General features: G+C 32.8%; 5 non-coding genes and 1 pseudogene across 5 annotated transcripts in view; all 6 read left to right on the plus strand.

Annotated features, from left to right (window-relative positions):
- The window catches only part of LOC138927054 (small subunit ribosomal RNA), a 1,995-nt gene extending 1,659 nt beyond the window's left edge, over positions 1 to 336 (plus strand). Inside the window, exon 1 of the ribosomal RNA XR_011443689.1 lies at positions 1 to 336. This exon is cut by the window's left edge and continues 1,659 nt beyond it. This is a non-coding gene — a ribosomal RNA (small subunit ribosomal RNA).
- A 707-nt stretch (positions 337 to 1,043) lies between these two features.
- On the plus strand, positions 1,044 to 1,222 carry LOC138927059 (5.8S ribosomal RNA; annotated as a pseudogene).
- A 320-nt stretch (positions 1,223 to 1,542) lies between these two features.
- On the plus strand, positions 1,543 to 5,492 carry LOC138927055 (large subunit ribosomal RNA). Its single transcript, XR_011443690.1, has one exon. It is a non-coding gene; the product is annotated as a large subunit ribosomal RNA (ribosomal RNA).
- Positions 5,493 to 13,166: 7,674 nt separating this feature from the next.
- On the plus strand, positions 13,167 to 15,161 carry LOC138927061 (small subunit ribosomal RNA). Its single transcript, XR_011443694.1, has one exon. It is a non-coding gene; the product is annotated as a small subunit ribosomal RNA (ribosomal RNA).
- A 707-nt stretch (positions 15,162 to 15,868) lies between these two features.
- On the plus strand, positions 15,869 to 16,047 carry LOC138927058 (5.8S ribosomal RNA). The gene has a single exon (XR_011443692.1). It is a non-coding gene; the product is annotated as a 5.8S ribosomal RNA (ribosomal RNA).
- A 318-nt stretch (positions 16,048 to 16,365) lies between these two features.
- On the plus strand, positions 16,366 to 20,315 carry LOC138927056 (large subunit ribosomal RNA). Its single transcript, XR_011443691.1, has one exon. It is a non-coding gene; the product is annotated as a large subunit ribosomal RNA (ribosomal RNA).
- Positions 20,316 to 20,551: the final 236 nt, after the last annotated feature.

The following is a 20,551-nucleotide window of genomic DNA, read 5'->3' on the forward strand; positions in this document are numbered from 1 at the left end:
CTACAATGAAAGTATCAACGTGTATTTCCTAGACCGAGAGGTCCGGGTAAACCGCTGAACCACTTTCATGCTTGGGATTGTGAACTGAAACTGTTCACATGAACTTGGAATTCCTAGTAAGTGTGAGTCATTAACTCGCATTGATTACGTCCCTGCCCTTTGTGCACACCGCCCGTCGCTACTACCGATTGAATTATTTAGTGAGGTCTCCGGACGTGATCACTGTGACGCCTTGTGTGTTACGGTTGTTTCGCAGAAGTTGACCGAACTTGATTATTTAGAGGAAGTAAAAGTCGTAACAAGGTTTCCGTAGGTGAACCTGCGGAAGGATCATTATTGAATGAATCTTATCCGTTATTAAAATATTTATTATATATAAATATATAAATAAAAATTACCCAAAAATAAAAGACATATATATTATATTGAATATATAGACCATTTGTTGTCTTCAATATAAATTGCGTGTATATTTAATTAATATACATGCGTTGCGTGATGTATTGTTCATATTAAATTATGCGCATACATTGATAAATGCAACACCTAAAATATACATTGTTGTACCTGATATACAGGTTAATGCTTTATATAATATTAAAACAATATAAATTATATTTATATTGATTATATAAAACTAAGACATTTCGCAACAATTATTTTAGGTATATAAAAAAATTAAACATATTTTATATGTTTAAATATAGACGAATATATTGAATATAAATTGCGTGTATATTTAATTAATATACATGCGTTGCGTGATGTATTGTTCATATTAAATTATGCGCATACATTGATAAATGCAACACCTAAAATATACATTGTTGTACCTGATATACAGGTTAATGCTTTATATAATATTAAAACAATATAAATTATATTTATATTGATTATATAAAACTAAGACATTTCGCAACAATTATTTTAGGTATAAAAATAACTTTATTGAAGGAATTGATATATGCCAGTTAAATGGTGTATTTTTAATTTCTTTCAATAAAAACATAATTGACGAATTGTATATTTATATATATTTATAAAACTCTAAGCGGTGGATCACTCGGCTCATGGGTCGATGAAGAACGCAGCAAACTGTGCGTCATCGTGTGAACTTCAGGACACATAAACAGCGACATTTTCAACGCATATCGCAGTCCATGCTGTTATGTACTTTAATTAATTTTATAGTGCTGCTTGGACTACATATGGTTGAGGGTTGTAAGACTATGCTAATAAAGTTGCTTATTATTATATATTTTTATAATGATATGCATATGGTATATTATTGGATATATTTATATATTCATAATATTAAATATAAAAGCAATTATCTCAAATATTTATAAAAGAAAAAATGAAGATATACAATTCTTTCTTTTTTCAATTCAAATAATACTGAGAAATGTCTAGCATAAAAAAAATTAAATTTTTTTTAACTAGAATTGTCTCTTATTTAAAGATGCGAAAATTGAAAATATATCAAATATATTGTTCTTCATAGAGATATATTGTTTATATATATATATACATTGCTTTATACAACCTCAACTCATATGGGACTACCCCCTGAATTTAAGCATATTAATTAGGGGAGGAAAAGAAACTAACAAGGATTTTCTTAGTAGCGGCGAGCGAAAAGAAATCAGTTCAGCACTAAGTCACTTTGTCTATATGGCAAATGTGAGATGCAGTGTATGGAGCGTCAATATTCTAGTATGAGAAATTAACGATTTAAGTCCTTCTTAAATGAGGCCATTTACCCATAGAGGGTGCCAGGCCCGTATAACGTTAATGATTACTAGATGATGTTTCCAAAGAGTCGTGTTGCTTGATAGTGCAGCACTAAGTGGGTGGTAAACTCCATCTAAAACTAAATATAACCATGAGACCGATAGTAAACAAGTACCGTGAGGGAAAGTTGAAAAGAACTCTGAATAGAGAGTTAAATAGTACGTGAAACTGCTTAGAGGTTAAGCCCGATGAACCTGAATATCCATTATGGAAAATTCATCATTAAAGTTATAATATTTAAATAATATTATAGAAATAGTGTGCATTTTTTCCATATAAGGACATTGTAATCTATTAACATATATAATTTATCATAAAATATGACTTATAGTTTATTCAAATTATTATGCTTGCATTTTAACATAGGATAAATGTCATTAATTTGATAAAGTGTTGATAGATTAATAAGAATACAGTGCGTTAATTTTTCGGAATTATATAATGGCATAATTATCATTGATTTTTGTGTTTATTATATGCACTTGTATGATTAACAATGCGAAAGATTCAGGATACCTTCGGGACCCGTCTTGAAACACGGACCAAGGAGTCTAACATATGTGCAAGTTATTGGGATATAAACCTAATAGCGTAATTAACTTGACTATTAATGGGATTAGTTTTTTAACTATTTTATAGTTAATTAACACAATCCCGGGGCGTTCTATATAGTTATGTATAATAATATTTATATTATTTATGCCTCTAACTGGAACGTACCTTGAGCAGATATGCTGTGACCCGAAAGATGGTGAACTATACTTGATCAGGTTGAAGTCAGGGGAAACCCTGATGGAAGACCGAAACAGTTCTGACGTGCAAATCGATTGTCAGAATTGAGTATAGGGGCGAAAGACCAATCGAACCATCTAGTAGCTGGTTCCTTCCGAAGTTTCCCTCAGGATAGCTGGTGCATTTTAATGTTATATAAAATAATCTTATCTGGTAAAGCGAATGATTAGAGGCCTTAGGGTCGAAACGATCTTAACCTATTCTCAAACTTTAAATGGGTAAGAACCTTAACTTTCTTGATATGAAGTTTAAGGTTATGATATAATGTGCCCAGTGGGCCACTTTTGGTAAGCAGAACTGGCGCTGTGGGATGAACCAAACGTAATGTTACGGTGCCCAAATTAACAACTCATGCAGAAACCATGAAAGGCGTTGGTTGCTTAAAACAGCAGGACGGTGATCATGGAAGTCGAAATCCGCTAAGGAGTGTGTAACAACTCACCTGCCGAAGCAACTAGCCCTTAAAATGGATGGCGCTTAAGTTGTATACCTATACATTACCGCTAAAGTAGATGATTTATATTACTTGTAATATAAATTTTGAAACTTTAGTGAGTAGGAAGGTACAATGGTATGCGTAGAAGTGTTTGGCGTAAGCCTGCATGGAGCTGCTATTGGTACAGATCTTGGTGGTAGTAGCAAATAATCGAATGAGACCTTGGAGGACTGAAGTGGAGAAGGGTTTCGTGTGAACAGTGGTTGATCACGAGTTAGTCGGTCCTAAGTTCAAGGCGAAAGCCGAAGATTTTCGAGGAAGAGTAGATATTACAATTATTGTGAAAATTATATACTTGAATAATTTTGAACGAAAGGGAATACGGTTCCAATTCCGTAACCTGTTGAGTATCCGTTTGTTATTAAATATGGGCCTCGTGCTCATCCTGGCAACAGGAACGACCATAAAGAAGCCGTCGAGAGATATCGGAAGAGTTTTCTTTTCTGTTTTATAGTCGTACTACCATGGAAGTCTTTCGCAGAGAGATATGGTAGATGGGCTAGAAGAGCATGACATATACTGTTGTGTCGATATTTTCTCCTCGGACCTTGAAAATTTATGGTGGGGATACGCAAACTTCTCAACAGGCCGTACCAATATCCGCAGCTGGTCTCCAAGGTGAAGAGTCTCTAGTCGATAGAATAATGTAGGTAAGGGAAGTCGGCAAATTAGATCCGTAACTTCGGGATAAGGATTGGCTCTGAAGATTGAGATAGTCGGGCTTGATTGGGAAACAATAATATGGTTTATGTGCTCGTTCTGGGTAAATAGAGTTATAATCATTTATGGTTGTAACTTGTTCCCCGGATAGTTTAGTTACGTATCCAATTGTGGAACTTTCTTGCTAAAATTTTTAAGAATACTAGTTGGGTCAAACCAATTAGTTCTTATTAATTATAACGATTATCAATTAACAATCAATTCAGAACTGGCACGGACTTGGGGAATCCGACTGTCTAATTAAAACAAAGCATTGTGATGGCCCTAGCGGGTGTTGACACAATGTGATTTCTGCCCAGTGCTCTGAATGTCAAAGTGAAGAAATTCAAGTAAGCGCGGGTCAACGGCGGGAGTAACTATGACTCTCTTAAGGTAGCCAAATGCCTCGTCATCTAATTAGTGACGCGCATGAATGGATTAACGAGATTCCTTCTGTCCCTATCTACTATCTAGCGAAACCACAGCCAAGGGAACGGGCTTGGAATAATTAGCGGGGAAAGAAGACCCTTTTGAGCTTGACTCTAATCTGGCAGTGTAAGGAGACATAAGAGGTGTAGAATAAGTGGGAGATATTAGACTTCGGTTTGGTATCGACAATGAAATACCACTACTCTTATTGTTTCCTTACTTACTTGATTAAATGGAACGTGTATCATTTCCTAGCCATTATACGGATATATTTATTATATCTTATGGTATTGGGTTTTGATGCAAGCTTCTTGATCAAAGTATCACGAGTTTGTTATATAATCGCAAACAAATTCTTTAATGAGAGATGCATTCATGTATTATCGATTTGAAAATTTGGTATAACTCCAATTACTCAGGTATGATCCAATTCAAGGACATTGCCAGGTAGGGAGTTTGACTGGGGCGGTACATCTCTCAAATAATAACGGAGGTGTCCCAAGGCCAGCTCAGTGCGGACAGAAACCACACATAGAGCAAAAGGGCAAATGCTGACTTGATCTCGGTGTTCAGTACACACAGGGACAGCAAAAGCTCGGCCTATCGATCCTTTTGGTTTAAAGAGTTTTTAACAAGAGGTGTCAGAAAAGTTACCATAGGGATAACTGGCTTGTGGCGGCCAAGCGTTCATAGCGACGTCGCTTTTTGATCCTTCGATGTCGGCTCTTCCTATCATTGTGAAGCAAAATTCACCAAGCGTTGGATTGTTCACCCATGCAAGGGAACGTGAGCTGGGTTTAGACCGTCGTGAGACAGGTTAGTTTTACCCTACTAATGACAAAACGTTGTTGCGACAGCATTCCTGCGTAGTACGAGAGGAACCGCAGGTACGGACCAATGGCACAATACTTGTTCGAGCGAACAGTGGTATGACGCTACGTCCGTTGGATTATGCCTGAACGCCTCTAAGGTCGTATCCGTGCTGGACTGCAATGATAAATAAGGGGCAATTTGCATTGTATGGCTTCTAAACCATTTAAAGTTTATTATTTATATTTTAAACGACAATGGATGTGATGCCAATGTAATTTGTAACATAGTAAATTGGGAGGATCTTTGATCACCTGATGCCATGCTAGTTACATATGAAAACATTATTTAATACAATGACAAAGCCTAGAATCAATTGTAAACGACTTTTGTAACGGGCAAGGTGTTGTAAGTGGTTGAGCAGCTGCCATACTGCGATCCACTGAAGCTTATCCTTTGCTTGATGATTCGAAATATAAAAAAAATGTAAATATGCATGTGTAAATATGTATATTTAGTATAAAAAATCTTTATATGCTATATCTAAGAAAGCATATAAGGATTTATCACGGGTTGTCCACGTTTCCCTACTAATTGTGGCCTACTAACTGTTTCGTCATCTTATTAGTGACGTGAAAAATGAAAATAATATTTTTCATTTATATTGTTATAAGTCTTAAACCTTAAGACGGCGGGAGTTGAATTACTTTCGTTTAGGTAGCCAAATGCCTCGTCATCTTATTAGTGACGTGAAAAATGAAAATAATATTTTTCATTTATATTGTTATAAGTCTTAAACCTTATAACGGCGGAAGATGAATTACTTTCTTTTAGGTAGCCAAATGCCTCGTCATCTTATTAGTGACGTGAAAAATGAAAATAATATTTTTCATTTATATTGTTATAAGTCTTAAACTTTAAGACGGCGGGAGTTGAATTACTTTCGCATAGGTAGCCAAATGCCTCGTCATCTTATTAGTGACGCGCATGATTCAATTCAAGAGATTCCTTCTGTCCCTATTTAAAAACTCACGGATATTAAAAATATTAAACATATATTGTTATAAGTCTTAAACCTTAAGACGGCGGGAGTTGAATTACTTTCGCATAGGTAGCCAAATGCCTCGTCATCTTATTAGTGACGCGCATGATTCAATTCAAGAGATTCCTTCTGTCCCTATTTAAAACCTCACGGATATTAAAAATATTAAACATATATTGTTATAAGTCTTAAACCTTAAGACGGCGGGAGTTGAATTACTTTCGCATAGGTAGCCAAATGCCTCGTCATCTTATTAGTGACGTGAAAAATGAAAATAATATTTTTCATTTATATTGTTATAAGTCTTAAACTTTAAGACGGCGGGAGTTGAATTACTTTCGCATAGGTAGCCAAATGCCTCGTCATCTTATTAGTGACGTGAACAAGGAAAAAAAGATATTTCATTTATATTGTTATAAGTCTTAAACCTTATAACGGCGGAAGATGAATTACTTTCGTTTAGGTAGCCAAATGCCTCGTCATCTTAATAGTGACGTGAAAAATGAAAATAATATTTTTCATTTATATTGTTATAAGTCTTAAACTTTAAGACGGCGGGAGTTGAATTACTTTCGCATAGGTAGCCAAATGCCTCGTCATCTTATTAGTGACGTGAAAAATGAAAATAATATTTTTCATTTATATTGTTATAAGTCTTAAACCTTATAACGGCGGAAGATGAATTACTTTCGTTTAGGTAGCCAAATGCCTCGTCATCTTATTAGTGACGTGAAAAATGAAAATAATATTTTTCATTTATATTGTTATAAGTCTTAAACTTTAAGACGGCGGGAGTTGAATTACTTTCGCATAGGTAGCCAAATGCCTTGTCATCTTATTAGTGACGCGCATGATTCAATTCAAGAGATTCCTTCTGTCCCTATTTAAAACCTCACGGATATTAAAAATATTAAACATATATTGTTATAAGTCTTAAACCTTAAGACGGCGGGAGTTGAATTACTTTCGCATAGGTAGCCAAATGCCTCGTCATCTTATTAGTGACGCGCATGATTCAATTCAAGAGATTCCTTCTGTCCCTATTTAAAACCTCACGGATATTAAAAATATTAAACATATATTGTTATAAGTCTTAAACCTTAAGACGGCGGGAGTTGAATTACTTTCGCATAGGTAGCCAAATGCCTCGTCATCTTATTAGTGACGCGCATGATTCAATTCAAGAGATTCCTTCTGTCCCTATTTAAAACCTCACGGATATTAAAAATATTAAACATATATTGTTATAAGTCTTAAACCTTAAGACGGCGGGAGTTGAATTACTTTCGCATAGGTAGCCAAATGCCTTGTCATCTTATTAGTGACGCGCATGATTCAATTCAAGAGATTCCTTCTGTCCCTATTTAAAACCTCACGGATATTAAAAATATTAAACATATATTGTTATAAGTCTTAAACCTTAAGACGGCGGGAGTTGAATTACTTTCGCATAGGTAGCCAAATGCCTCGTCATCTTATTAGTGACGCGCATGATTCAATTCAAGAGATTCCTTCTGTCCCTATTTAAAACCTCACGGATATTAAAAATATTAAACATATATTGTTATAAGTCTTAAACCTTAAGACGGCGGGAGTTGAATTACTTTCGCATAGGTAGCCAAATGCCTCGTCATCTTATTAGTGACGCGCATGATTCAATTCAAGAGATTCCTTCTGTCCCTATTTAAAACCTCACGGATATTAAAAATATTAAACATATATTGTTATAAGTCTTAAACCTTAAGACGGCGGGAGTTGAATTACTTTCGCATAGGTAGCCAAATGCCTCGTCATCTTATTAGTGACGCGCATGATTCAATTCAAGAGATTCCTTCTGTCCCTATTTAAAACCTCACGGATATTAAAAATATTAAACATATATTGTTATAAGTCTTAAACCTTAAGACGGCGGGAGTTGAATTACTTTCGCATAGGTAGCCAAATGCCTCGTCATCTTATTAGTGACGCGCATGATTCAATTCAAGAGATTCCTTCTGTCCCTATTTAAAAACTCACGAATATTAAAAATATTAAAAATATTTTCATATGGATATGCAATCGTATGGATATCCAAATATGTGTGGGAAAGTCGTACTTCCTATACGATAAATGACCGGATTGACGAAACCGTGTTCAAAAAGGTATATAGGGTAGGTGGTGTTCGGCCTACCAATATAATATTAAAATAATATTATATTAAACAGAAGATCGCCAGTATTAATATATAAGCATATGGTTATGAATACATATGCATATAACATATATGAAAATATATGAATATATAAAAAAAAATATATATGAATATGAAAATATTTATATGTATATGGAATATATGGTAGGTGATGATGTTAGCCTACCATATAATATATAATATAATAATTTAATTATATTATATTAAATATGGAAATATTAAAAATATATTAAAAATATTAAAAATATTTTCATATGGATATGCAATCGTATGGATATCCAAATATGTGTGGGAAAGTCATACTTCCCATACAATAAATGACCGGATTGACGAAACCGTGTTCAAAAAGGTATATAGGGTAGGTGGTGTTCAGCCTGCCAATATAATATTAAAATAATATTATATTAAACAGAAGACCGCCAGTATTAATATATGAGCATATGGTTATGAATACATATGCATATAACATATATGAAAATATATGAATATAAAAAAATATATATGGATATGAAAATATTTATATGTATATGAAATATATGGTAGGTGATGAGGATAGCCTACCATATAATATATAATATAATAATTTAATTATATTATATTAAATATGGAAATATTAAAAATATATTAAAAATATTAAAAATATTTTCATATGGATATGCAATCGTATGGATATCCAAATATGTGTGGGAAAGTCATACTTCCCATACAATAAATGACCGGATTGACGAAACCGTGTTCAAAAAGGTATATAGGGTAGGTGGTGTTCGGCCTACCAATATAATATTAAAATAATATTATATTAAACAGAAGACCGCCAGTATTAATATATGAGCATATGGTTATGAATACATATGCATATAACATATATGAAAATATATGAATATAAAAAAATATATATGGATATGAAAATATTTATATGTATATGAAATATATGGTAGGTGATGGTGATAGCCTACCATATAATATATAATATAATAATTTAATTATATTATATTAAATATGGAAATATTAAAAATATATTAAAAATATTAAAAATATTTTCATATGGATATGCAATCGTATGGATATCCAAATATGTGTGGGAAAGTCATACTTCCCATACAATAAATGACCGGATTGACGAAACCGTGTTCAAAAAGGTATATAGGGTAGGTGGTGTTCGGCCTACCAATATAATATTAAAATAATATTATATTAAACAGAAGACCGCCAGTATTAATATATAAGCATATGGTTATGAATACATATGCATATAACATATATGAAAATATATGAATATAAAAAAATATATATGGATATGAAAATATTTATATGTATATGAAATATATGGTAGGTGATGGTGATAGCCTACCATATAATATATAATATAATAATTTAATTATATTATATTAAATATGGAAATATTAAAAATATATTAAAAATATTAAAAATATTTTCATATGGATATGCAATCGTATGGATATCCAAATATGTGTGGGACCGCCATCCTCCCCATACAATAAATGACCGGATTGACGACCCCGCGTTACAAACGGTATATAGGGTAGGTGGTGTTCAGCCTGCCAATATAATATTAAAATAATATTATATTAAACAGAAGATCGCCAGTATTAATATATAAGCATATGGTTATGAATACATATGCATATAACATATATGAAAATATATGAATATATAAAAAAAAATATATATGAATATGAAAATATTTATATGTATATGGAATATATGGTAGGTGATGATGTTAGCCTACCATATAATATATAATATAATAATTTAATTATATTATATTAAATATGGAAATATTAAAAATATATTAAAAATATTAAAAATATTTTCATATGGATATGCAATCGTATGGATATCCAAATATGTGTGGGAAAGTCATACTTCCCATACAATAAATGACCGGATTGACGAAACCGTGTTCAAAAAGGTATATAGGGTAGGTGGTGTTCAGCCTGCCAATATAATATTAAAATAATATTATATTAAACAGAAGATCGCCAGTATTAATATATAAGCATATGGTTATGAATACATATGCATATAACATATATGAAAATATATGAATATATAAAAAAAAATATATATGAATATGAAAATATTTATATGTATATGGAATATATGGTAGGTGATGATGTTAGCCTACCATATAATATATAATATAATAATTTAATTATATTATATTAAATATGGAAATATTAAAAATATATTAAAAATATTAAAAATATTTTCATATGGATATGCAATCGTATGGATATCCAAATATGTGTGGGAAAGTCATACTTCCCATACAATAAATGACCGGATTGACGAAACCGTGTTCAAAAAGGTATATAGGGTAGGTGGTGTTCAGCCTGCCAATATAATATTAAAATAATATTATATTAAACAGAAGACCGCCAGTATTAATATATGAGCATATGGTTATGAATACATATGCATATAACATATATGAAAATATATGAATATAAAAAAATATATATGGATATGAAAATATTTATATGTATATGAAATATATGGTAGGTGATGAGGATAGCCTACCATATAATATATAATATAATAATTTAATTATATTATATTAAATATGGAAATATTAAAAATATATTAAAAATATTAAAAATATTTTCATATGGATATGCAATCGTATGGATATCCAAATATGTGTGGGAAAGTCATACTTCCCATACAATAAATGACCGGATTGACGAAACCGTGTTCAAAAAGGTATATAGGGTAGGTGGTGTTCGGCCTACCAATATAATATTAAAATAATATTATATTAAACAGAAGACCGCCAGTATTAATATATGAGCATATGGTTATGAATACATATGCATATAACATATATGAAAATATATGAATATAAAAAAATATATATGGATATGAAAATATTTATATGTATATGAAATATATGGTAGGTGATGGTGATAGCCTACCATATAATATATAATATAATAATTTAATTATATTATATTAAATATGGAAATATTAAAAATATATTAAAAATATTAAAAATATTTTCATATGGATATGCAATCGTATGGATATCCAAATATGTGTGGGAAAGTCATACTTCCCATACAATAAATGACCGGATTGACGAAACCGTGTTCAAAAAGGTATATAGGGTAGGTGGTGTTCGGCCTACCAATATAATATTAAAATAATATTATATTAAACAGAAGACCGCCAGTATTAATATATAAGCATATGGTTATGAATACATATGCATATAACATATATGAAAATATATGAATATAAAAAAATATATATGGATATGAAAATATTTATATGTATATGAAATATATGGTAGGTGATGGTGATAGCCTACCATATAATATATAATATAATAATTTAATTATATTATATTAAATATGGAAATATTAAAAATATATTAAAAATATTAAAAATATTTTCATATGGATATGCAATCGTATGGATATCCAAATATGTGTGGGAAAGTCATACTTCCCATACAATAAATGACCGGATTGACGAAACCGTGTTCAAAAAGGTATATAGGGTAGGTGGTGTTCAGCCTGCCAATATAATATTAAAATAATATTATATTAAACAGAAGACCGCCAGTATTAATATATGAGCATATGGTTATGAATACATATGCATATAACATATATGAAAATATATGAATATAAAAAAATATATATGGATATGAAAATATTTATATGTATATGAAATATATGGTAGGTGATGGGGATAGCCTACCATATAATATATAATATAATAATATTTATTATATTATAATAAATATGGAAATATTAAATTATTTTCATATGGATATGGATATGGATATGGATATGGATATACATATTCATATGGATATACTAAAATATACTGAAATATACCGATGAGTATATTTAGGTGAGGGTAAAAAGGCAAATAAATACCCAGCTTGACGAAAGTGTGTTCAAAAAGGTATATAGGGTAGGTGGTGTCGTCCTACCAATATAGTATATTATTTATATTATATGAATATACTAAAATACCGATGAGTATTTTTAGGTGAGGGAAAGAAGGCAAATAAATACCCAGCTTGACGAAAGTGTGGTCAAAAAGGTATATATGGTAGGTGGTGTAAGCCTATCTATATAATATAACATACTATATTATATATTATATATACACTATATTGTATACTTAGATAATATCGTTGAAGCGTCTACGTCTTATTATAAATTATAATTTGACAATTTTCTAATTATTATCGTTAATTTCTGGTTCTAGGCAAATAAAAATTTCTTTTTATTATATCCTAGTAAGTATATGGAATTAAATTTAATTTCATATACGTATATGATAATAGTAGTAATATTATTATTATTATTATTGTATAAATAAATATGAATAAACTATATATATGAAAATATATAAATATATGAAAATTAAAAAGTGCTTAGTTTTATATCATATAAAACTAGACTTTTATATACAAAGAAAATAAATTTTAAATTTATTATCAAAATACATATGCGATAATTTTATTATAAAATTAAGCAAATATATATATGTGAATATATACAAATTGTTGTATGTGAAAATATAAAGATATTTTAGAATTAAATATATGCATAATATTGTATTTTATTAAAAAAAATATTAAAGAAGGCTTATATAAATAAAAAGACCGCCCGCTCATATAAATACCCTAACACAAACGAGGGTTTAAGAAAAAGCCATGAAAAAAATATACCCTGAGGTGTATGCGTTGGGCACCCGAGGGATATATTATAAATATATATATATATATATATATTTTAATAAATGAACGAATATTGAATGCCATATAATAATTGGCCAAATTCGTTAATATTTTAATTTATACAAATATTTGCAATATTTATTTTCTATATATCAATATGAAAATGAAATATATCAAAGATATAAACATTATTCTGGTTGATCCTGCCAGTAGTTATATGCTTGTCTCAAAGATTAAGCCATGCATGTCTAAGTACACACGCATTAAAAGTGAAACCGCAAAAGGCTCATTATATCAGTTATGGTTCCTTAGATCGTTAACAGTTACTTGGATAACTGTGGTAATTCTAGAGCTAATACATGCAATTAAAACATGAACCTTATGGGACATGTGCTTTTATTAGGCTAAAACCAAGCGATCGCAAGATCGTTATATTGGTTGAACTCTAGATAACATGCAGATCGTATGGTCTTGTACCGACGACAGATCTTTCAAATGTCTGCCCTATCAACTTTTGATGGTAGTATCTAGGACTACCATGGTTGCAACGGGTAACGGGGAATCAGGGTTCGATTCCGGAGAGGGAGCCTGAGAAACGGCTACCACATCTAAGGAAGGCAGCAGGCGCGTAAATTACCCACTCCCAGCTCGGGGAGGTAGTGACGAAAAATAACAATACAGGACTCATATCCGAGGCCCTGTAATTGGAATGAGTACACTTTAAATCCTTTAACAAGGACCAATTGGAGGGCAAGTCTGGTGCCAGCAGCCGCGGTAATTCCAGCTCCAATAGCGTATATTAAAGTTGTTGCGGTTAAAACGTTCGTAGTTGAACTTGTGCTTCATACGGGTAGTACAACATACAATTGTAGTTAGTACTATACCTTTATGTATGTAAGCGTATTACCGGTGGAGTTCTTATATATGTTTAAATACTTGTATTTTTTCATATGTTCCTCCTATTTAAAAACCTGCATTAGTGCTCTTAAACGAGTGTTATTGTGGGCCGGTACAATTACTTTGAACAAATTAGAGTGCTTAAAGCAGGCTTCAAATGCCTGAATATTCTGTGCATGGGATAATGAAATAAGACCTCTGTTCTGCTTTCATTGGTTTTCAGATCAAGAGGTAATGATTAATAGAAGCAGTTTGGGGGCATTAGTATTACGACGCGAGAGGTGAAATTCTTGGACCGTCGTAAGACTAACTTAAGCGAAAGCATTTGCCAAAGATGTTTTCATTAATCAAGAACGAAAGTTAGAGGTTCGAAGGCGATCAGATACCGCCCTAGTTCTAACCATAAACGATGCCAGCTAGCAATTGGGTGTAGCTACTTTTATGGCTCTCTCAGTCGCTTCCCGGGAAACCAAAGCTTTTGGGCTCCGGGGGAAGTATGGTTGCAAAGCTGAAACTTAAAGGAATTGACGGAAGGGCACCACCAGGAGTGGAGCCTGCGGCTTAATTTGACTCAACACGGGAAAACTTACCAGGTCCGAACATAAGTGTGTAAGACAGATTGATAGCTCTTTCTCGAATCTATGGGTGGTGGTGCATGGCCGTTCTTAGTTCGTGGAGTGATTTGTCTGGTTAATTCCGATAACGAACGAGACTCAAATATATTAAATAGATATCTTCAGGATTATGGTGTTGAAGCTTATATAGCCTTCATTCATGGTAGCAGTAAAATGTTTATTGTGTTTGAATGTGTTTATATAAGTGGAGCCGTACCTGTTGGTTTGTCCCATTATAAGGATACTAGCTTCTTAAATGGACAAATTGCGTCTAGCAATAATGAGATTGAGCAATAACAGGTCTGTGATGCCCTTAGATGTCCTGGGCTGCACGCGCGCTACAATGAAAGTATCAACGTGTATTTCCTAGACCGAGAGGTCCGGGTAAACCGCTGAACCACTTTCATGCTTGGGATTGTGAACTGAAACTGTTCACATGAACTTGGAATTCCTAGTAAGTGTGAGTCATTAACTCGCATTGATTACGTCCCTGCCCTTTGTGCACACCGCCCGTCGCTACTACCGATTGAATTATTTAGTGAGGTCTCCGGACGTGATCACTGTGACGCCTTGTGTGTTACGGTTGTTTCGCAGAAGTTGACCGAACTTGATTATTTAGAGGAAGTAAAAGTCGTAACAAGGTTTCCGTAGGTGAACCTGCGGAAGGATCATTATTGAATGAATCTTATCCGTTATTAAAATATTTATTATATATAAATATATAAATAAAAATTACCCAAAAATAAAAGACATATATATTATATTGAATATATAGACCATTTGTTGTCTTCAATATAAATTGCGTGTATATTTAATTAATATACATGCGTTGCGTGATGTATTGTTCATATTAAATTATGCGCATACATTGATAAATGCAACACCTAAAATATACATTGTTGTACCTGATATACAGGTTAATGCTTTATATAATATTAAAACAATATAAATTATATTTATATTGATTATATAAAACTAAGACATTTCGCAACAATTATTTTAGGTATATAAAAAAATTAAACATATTTTATATGTTTAAATATAGACGAATATATTGAATATAAATTGCGTGTATATTTAATTAATATACATGCGTTGCGTGATGTATTGTTCATATTAAATTATGCGCATACATTGATAAATGCAACACCTAAAATATACATTGTTGTACCTGATATACAGGTTAATGCTTTATATAATATTAAAACAATATAAATTATATTTATATTGATTATATAAAACTAAGACATTTCGCAACAATTATTTTAGGTATAAAAATAACTTTATTGAAGGAATTGATATATGCCAGTTAAATGGTGTATTTTTAATTTCTTTCAATAAAAACATAATTGACGAATTGTATATTTATATATATTTATAAAACTCTAAGCGGTGGATCACTCGGCTCATGGGTCGATGAAGAACGCAGCAAACTGTGCGTCATCGTGTGAACTGCAGGACACATGAACATCGACATTTTGAACGCATATCGCAGTCCATGCTGTTATGTACTTTAATTAATTTTATAGTGCTGCTTGGACTACATATGGTTGAGGGTTGTAAGACTATGCTAATAAAGTTGCTTATTATTATATATTTTTATAATGATATGCATATGGTATATTATTGGATATATTTATATATTCATAATATTAAATATAAAAGCAATTATCTCAAATATTTATAAAAGAAAAAATGAAGATATACAATTCTTTCTTTTTTCAATTCAAATAATACTGAGAAATGTCTAGCATAAAAAAAATTAAATTTTTTTTAACTAGAATTGTCTCTTATTTAAAGATGCGAAAATTGAAAATATATCAAATATATTGTTCTTCATAGAGATATATTGTTTATATATATATACATTGCTTTATACAACCTCAACTCATATGGGACTACCCCCTGAATTTAAGCATATTAATTAGGGGAGGAAAAGAAACTAACAAGGATTTTCTTAGTAGCGGCGAGCGAAAAGAAATCAGTTCAGCACTAAGTCACTTTGTCTATATGGCAAATGTGAGATGCAGTGTATGGAGCGTCAATATTCTAGTATGAGAAATTAACGATTTAAGTCCTTCTTAAATGAGGCCATTTACCCATAGAGGGTGCCAGGCCCGTATAACGTTAATGATTACTAGATGATGTTTCCAAAGAGTCGTGTTGCTTGATAGTGCAGCACTAAGTGGGTGGTAAACTCCATCTAAAACTAAATATAACCATGAGACCGATAGTAAACAAGTACCGTGAGGGAAAGTTGAAAAGAACTCTGAATAGAGAGTTAAATAGTACGTGAAACTGCTTAGAGGTTAAGCCCGATGAACCTGAATATCCATTATGGAAAATTCATCATTAAAGTTATAATATTTAAATAATATTATAGAAATAGTGTGCATTTTTTCCATATAAGGACATTGTAATCTATTAACATATATAATTTATCATAAAATATGACTTATAGTTTATTCAAATTATTATGCTTGCATTTTAACATAGGATAAATGTCATTAATTTGATAAAGTGTTGATAGATTAATAAGAATACAGTGCGTTAATTTTTCGGAATTATATAATGGCATAATTATCATTGATTTTTGTGTTTATTATATGCACTTGTATGATTAACAATGCGAAAGATTCAGGATACCTTCGGGACCCGTCTTGAAACACGGACCAAGGAGTCTAACATATGTGCAAGTTATTGGGATATAAACCTAATAGCGTAATTAACTTGACTATTAATGGGATTAGTTTTTTAACTATTTTATAGTTAATTAACACAATCCCGGGGCGTTCTATATAGTTATGTATAATAATATTTATATTATTTATGCCTCTAACTGGAACGTACCTTGAGCAGATATGCTGTGACCCGAAAGATGGTGAACTATACTTGATCAGGTTGAAGTCAGGGGAAACCCTGATGGAAGACCGAAACAGTTCTGACGTGCAAATCGATTGTCAGAATTGAGTATAGGGGCGAAAGACCAATCGAACCATCTAGTAGCTGGTTCCTTCCGAAGTTTCCCTCAGGATAGCTGGTGCATTTTAATGTTATATAAAATAATCTTATCTGGTAAAGCGAATGATTAGAGGCCTTAGGGTCGAAACGATCTTAACCTATTCTCAAACTTTAAATGGGTAAGAACCTTAACTTTCTTGATATGAAGTTTAAGGTTATGATATAATGTGCCCAGTGGGCCACTTTTGGTAAGCAGAACTGGCGCTGTGGGATGAACCAAACGTAATGTTACGGTGCCCAAATTAACAACTCATGCAGAAACCATGAAAGGCGTTGGTTGCTTAAAACAGCAGGACGGTGATCATGGAAGTCGAAATCCGCTAAGGAGTGTGTAACAACTCACCTGCCGAAGCAACTAGCCCTTAAAATGGATGGCGCTTAAGTTGTATACCTATACATTACCGCTAAAGTAGATGATTTATATTACTTGTAATATAAATTTTGAAACTTTAGTGAGTAGGAAGGTACAATGGTATGCGTAGAAGTGTTTGGCGTAAGCCTGCATGGAGCTGCTATTGGTACAGATCTTGGTGGTAGTAGCAAATAATCGAATGAGACCTTGGAGGACTGAAGTGGAGAAGGGTTTCGTGTGAACAGTGGTTGATCACGAGTTAGTCGGTCCTAAGTTCAAGGCGAAAGCCGAAAATTTTCAAGTAAAAATAAATATTACAATTATTGTGAAAATTATATACTTGAATAATTTTGAACGAAAGGGAATACGGTTCCAATTCCGTAACCTGTTGAGTATCCGTTTGTTATTAAATATGGGCCTCGTGCTCATCCTGGCAACAGGAACGACCATAAAGAAGCCGTCGAGAGATATCGGAAGAGTTTTCTTTTCTGTTTTATAGTCGTACTACCATGGAAGTCTTTCGCAGAGAGATATGGTAGATGGGCTAGAAGAGCATGACATATACTGTTGTGTCGATATTTTCTCCTCGGACCTTGAAAATTTATGGTGGGGATACGCAAACTTCTCAACAGGCCGTACCAATATCCGCAGCTGGTCTCCAAGGTGAAGAGTCTCTAGTCGATAGAATAATGTAGGTAAGGGAAGTCGGCAAATTAGATCCGTAACTTCGGGATAAGGATTGGCTCTGAAGATTGAGATAGTCGGGCTTGATTGGGAAACAATAATATGGTTTATGTGCTCGTTCTGGGTAAATAGAGTTATAATCATTTATGGTTGTAACTTGTTCCCCGGATAGTTTAGTTACGTATCCAATTGTGGAACTTTCTTGCTAAAATTTTTAAGAATACTAGTTGGGTCAAACCAATTAGTTCTTATTAATTATAACGATTATCAATTAACAATCAATTCAGAACTGGCACGGACTTGGGGAATCCGACTGTCTAATTAAAACAAAGCATTGTGATGGCCCTAGCGGGTGTTGACACAATGTGATTTCTGCCCAGTGCTCTGAATGTCAAAGTGAAGAAATTCAAGTAAGCGCGGGTCAACGGCGGGAGTAACTATGACTCTCTTAAGGTAGCCAAATGCCTCGTCATCTAATTAGTGACGCGCATGAATGGATTAACGAGATTCCTTCTGTCCCTATCTACTATCTAGCGAAACCACAGCCAAGGGAACGGGCTTGGAATAATTAGCGGGGAAAGAAGACCCTTTTGAGCTTGACTCTAATCTGGCAGTGTAAGGAGACATAAGAGGTGTAGAATAAGTGGGAGATATTAGACTTCGGTTTGGTATCGACAATGAAATACCACTACTCTTATTGTTTCCTTACTTACTTGATTAAATGGAACGTGTATCATTTCCTAGCCATTATACGGATATATTTATTATATCTTATGGTATTGGGTTTTGATGCAAGCTTCTTGATCAAAGTATCACGAGTTTGTTATATAATCGCAAACAAATTCTTTAATGAGAGATGCATTCATGTATTATCGATTTGAAAATTTGGTATAACTCCAATTACTCAGGTATGATCCAATTCAAGGACATTGCCAGGTAGGGAGTTTGACTGGGGCGGTACATCTCTCAAATAATAACGGAGGTGTCCCAAGGCCAGCTCAGTGCGGACAGAAACCACACATAGAGCAAAAGGGCAAATGCTGACTTGATCTCGGTGTTCAGTACACACAGGGACAGCAAAAGCTCGGCCTATCGATCCTTTTGGTTTAAAGAGTTTTTAACAAGAGGTGTCAGAAAAGTTACCATAGGGATAACTGGCTTGTGGCGGCCAAGCGTTCATAGCGACGTCGCTTTTTGATCCTTCGATGTCGGCTCTTCCTATCATTGTGAAGCAAAATTCACCAAGCGTTGGATTGTTCACCCATGCAAGGGAACGTGAGCTGGGTTTAGACCGTCGTGAGACAGGTTAGTTTTACCCTACTAATGACAAAACGTTGTTGCGACAGCATTCCTGCGTAGTACGAGAGGAACCGCAGGTACGGACCAATGGCACAATACTTGTTCGAGCGAACAGTGGTATGACGCTACGTCCGTTGGATTATGCCTGAACGCCTCTAAGGTCGTATCCGTGCTGGACTGCAATGATAAATAAGGGGCAATTTGCATTGTATGGCTTCTAAACCATTTAAAGTTTATTATTTATATTTTAAACGACAATGGATGTGATGCCAATGTAATTTGTAACATAGTAAATTGGGAGGATCTTTGATCACCTGATGCCATGCTAGTTACATATGAAAACATTATTTAATACAATGACAAAGCCTAGAATCAATTGTAAACGACTTTTGTAACGGGCAAGGTGTTGTAAGTGGTTGAGCAGCTGCCATACTGCGATCCACTGAAGCTTATCCTTTGCTTGATGATTCGAAATATAAAAAAAATGTAAATATGCATGTGTAAATATGTATATTTAGTATAAAAAATCTTTATATGCTATATCTAAGAAAGCATATAAGGATTTATCACGGGTTGTCCACGTTTCCCTACTAATTGTGGCCTACTAACTGTTTCGTCATCTTATTAGTGACGTGAAAAATGAAAATAATATTTTTCATTTATATTGTTATAAGTCTTAAACCTTAAGACGGCGGGAGTTGAATTACT

Source organism: Drosophila bipectinata, unplaced genomic scaffold (assembly GCF_030179905.1).
Source record: "Drosophila bipectinata strain 14024-0381.07 unplaced genomic scaffold, DbipHiC1v2 scaffold_157, whole genome shotgun sequence".
Taxonomy (NCBI): domain Eukaryota; kingdom Metazoa; phylum Arthropoda; class Insecta; order Diptera; family Drosophilidae; genus Drosophila; species Drosophila bipectinata.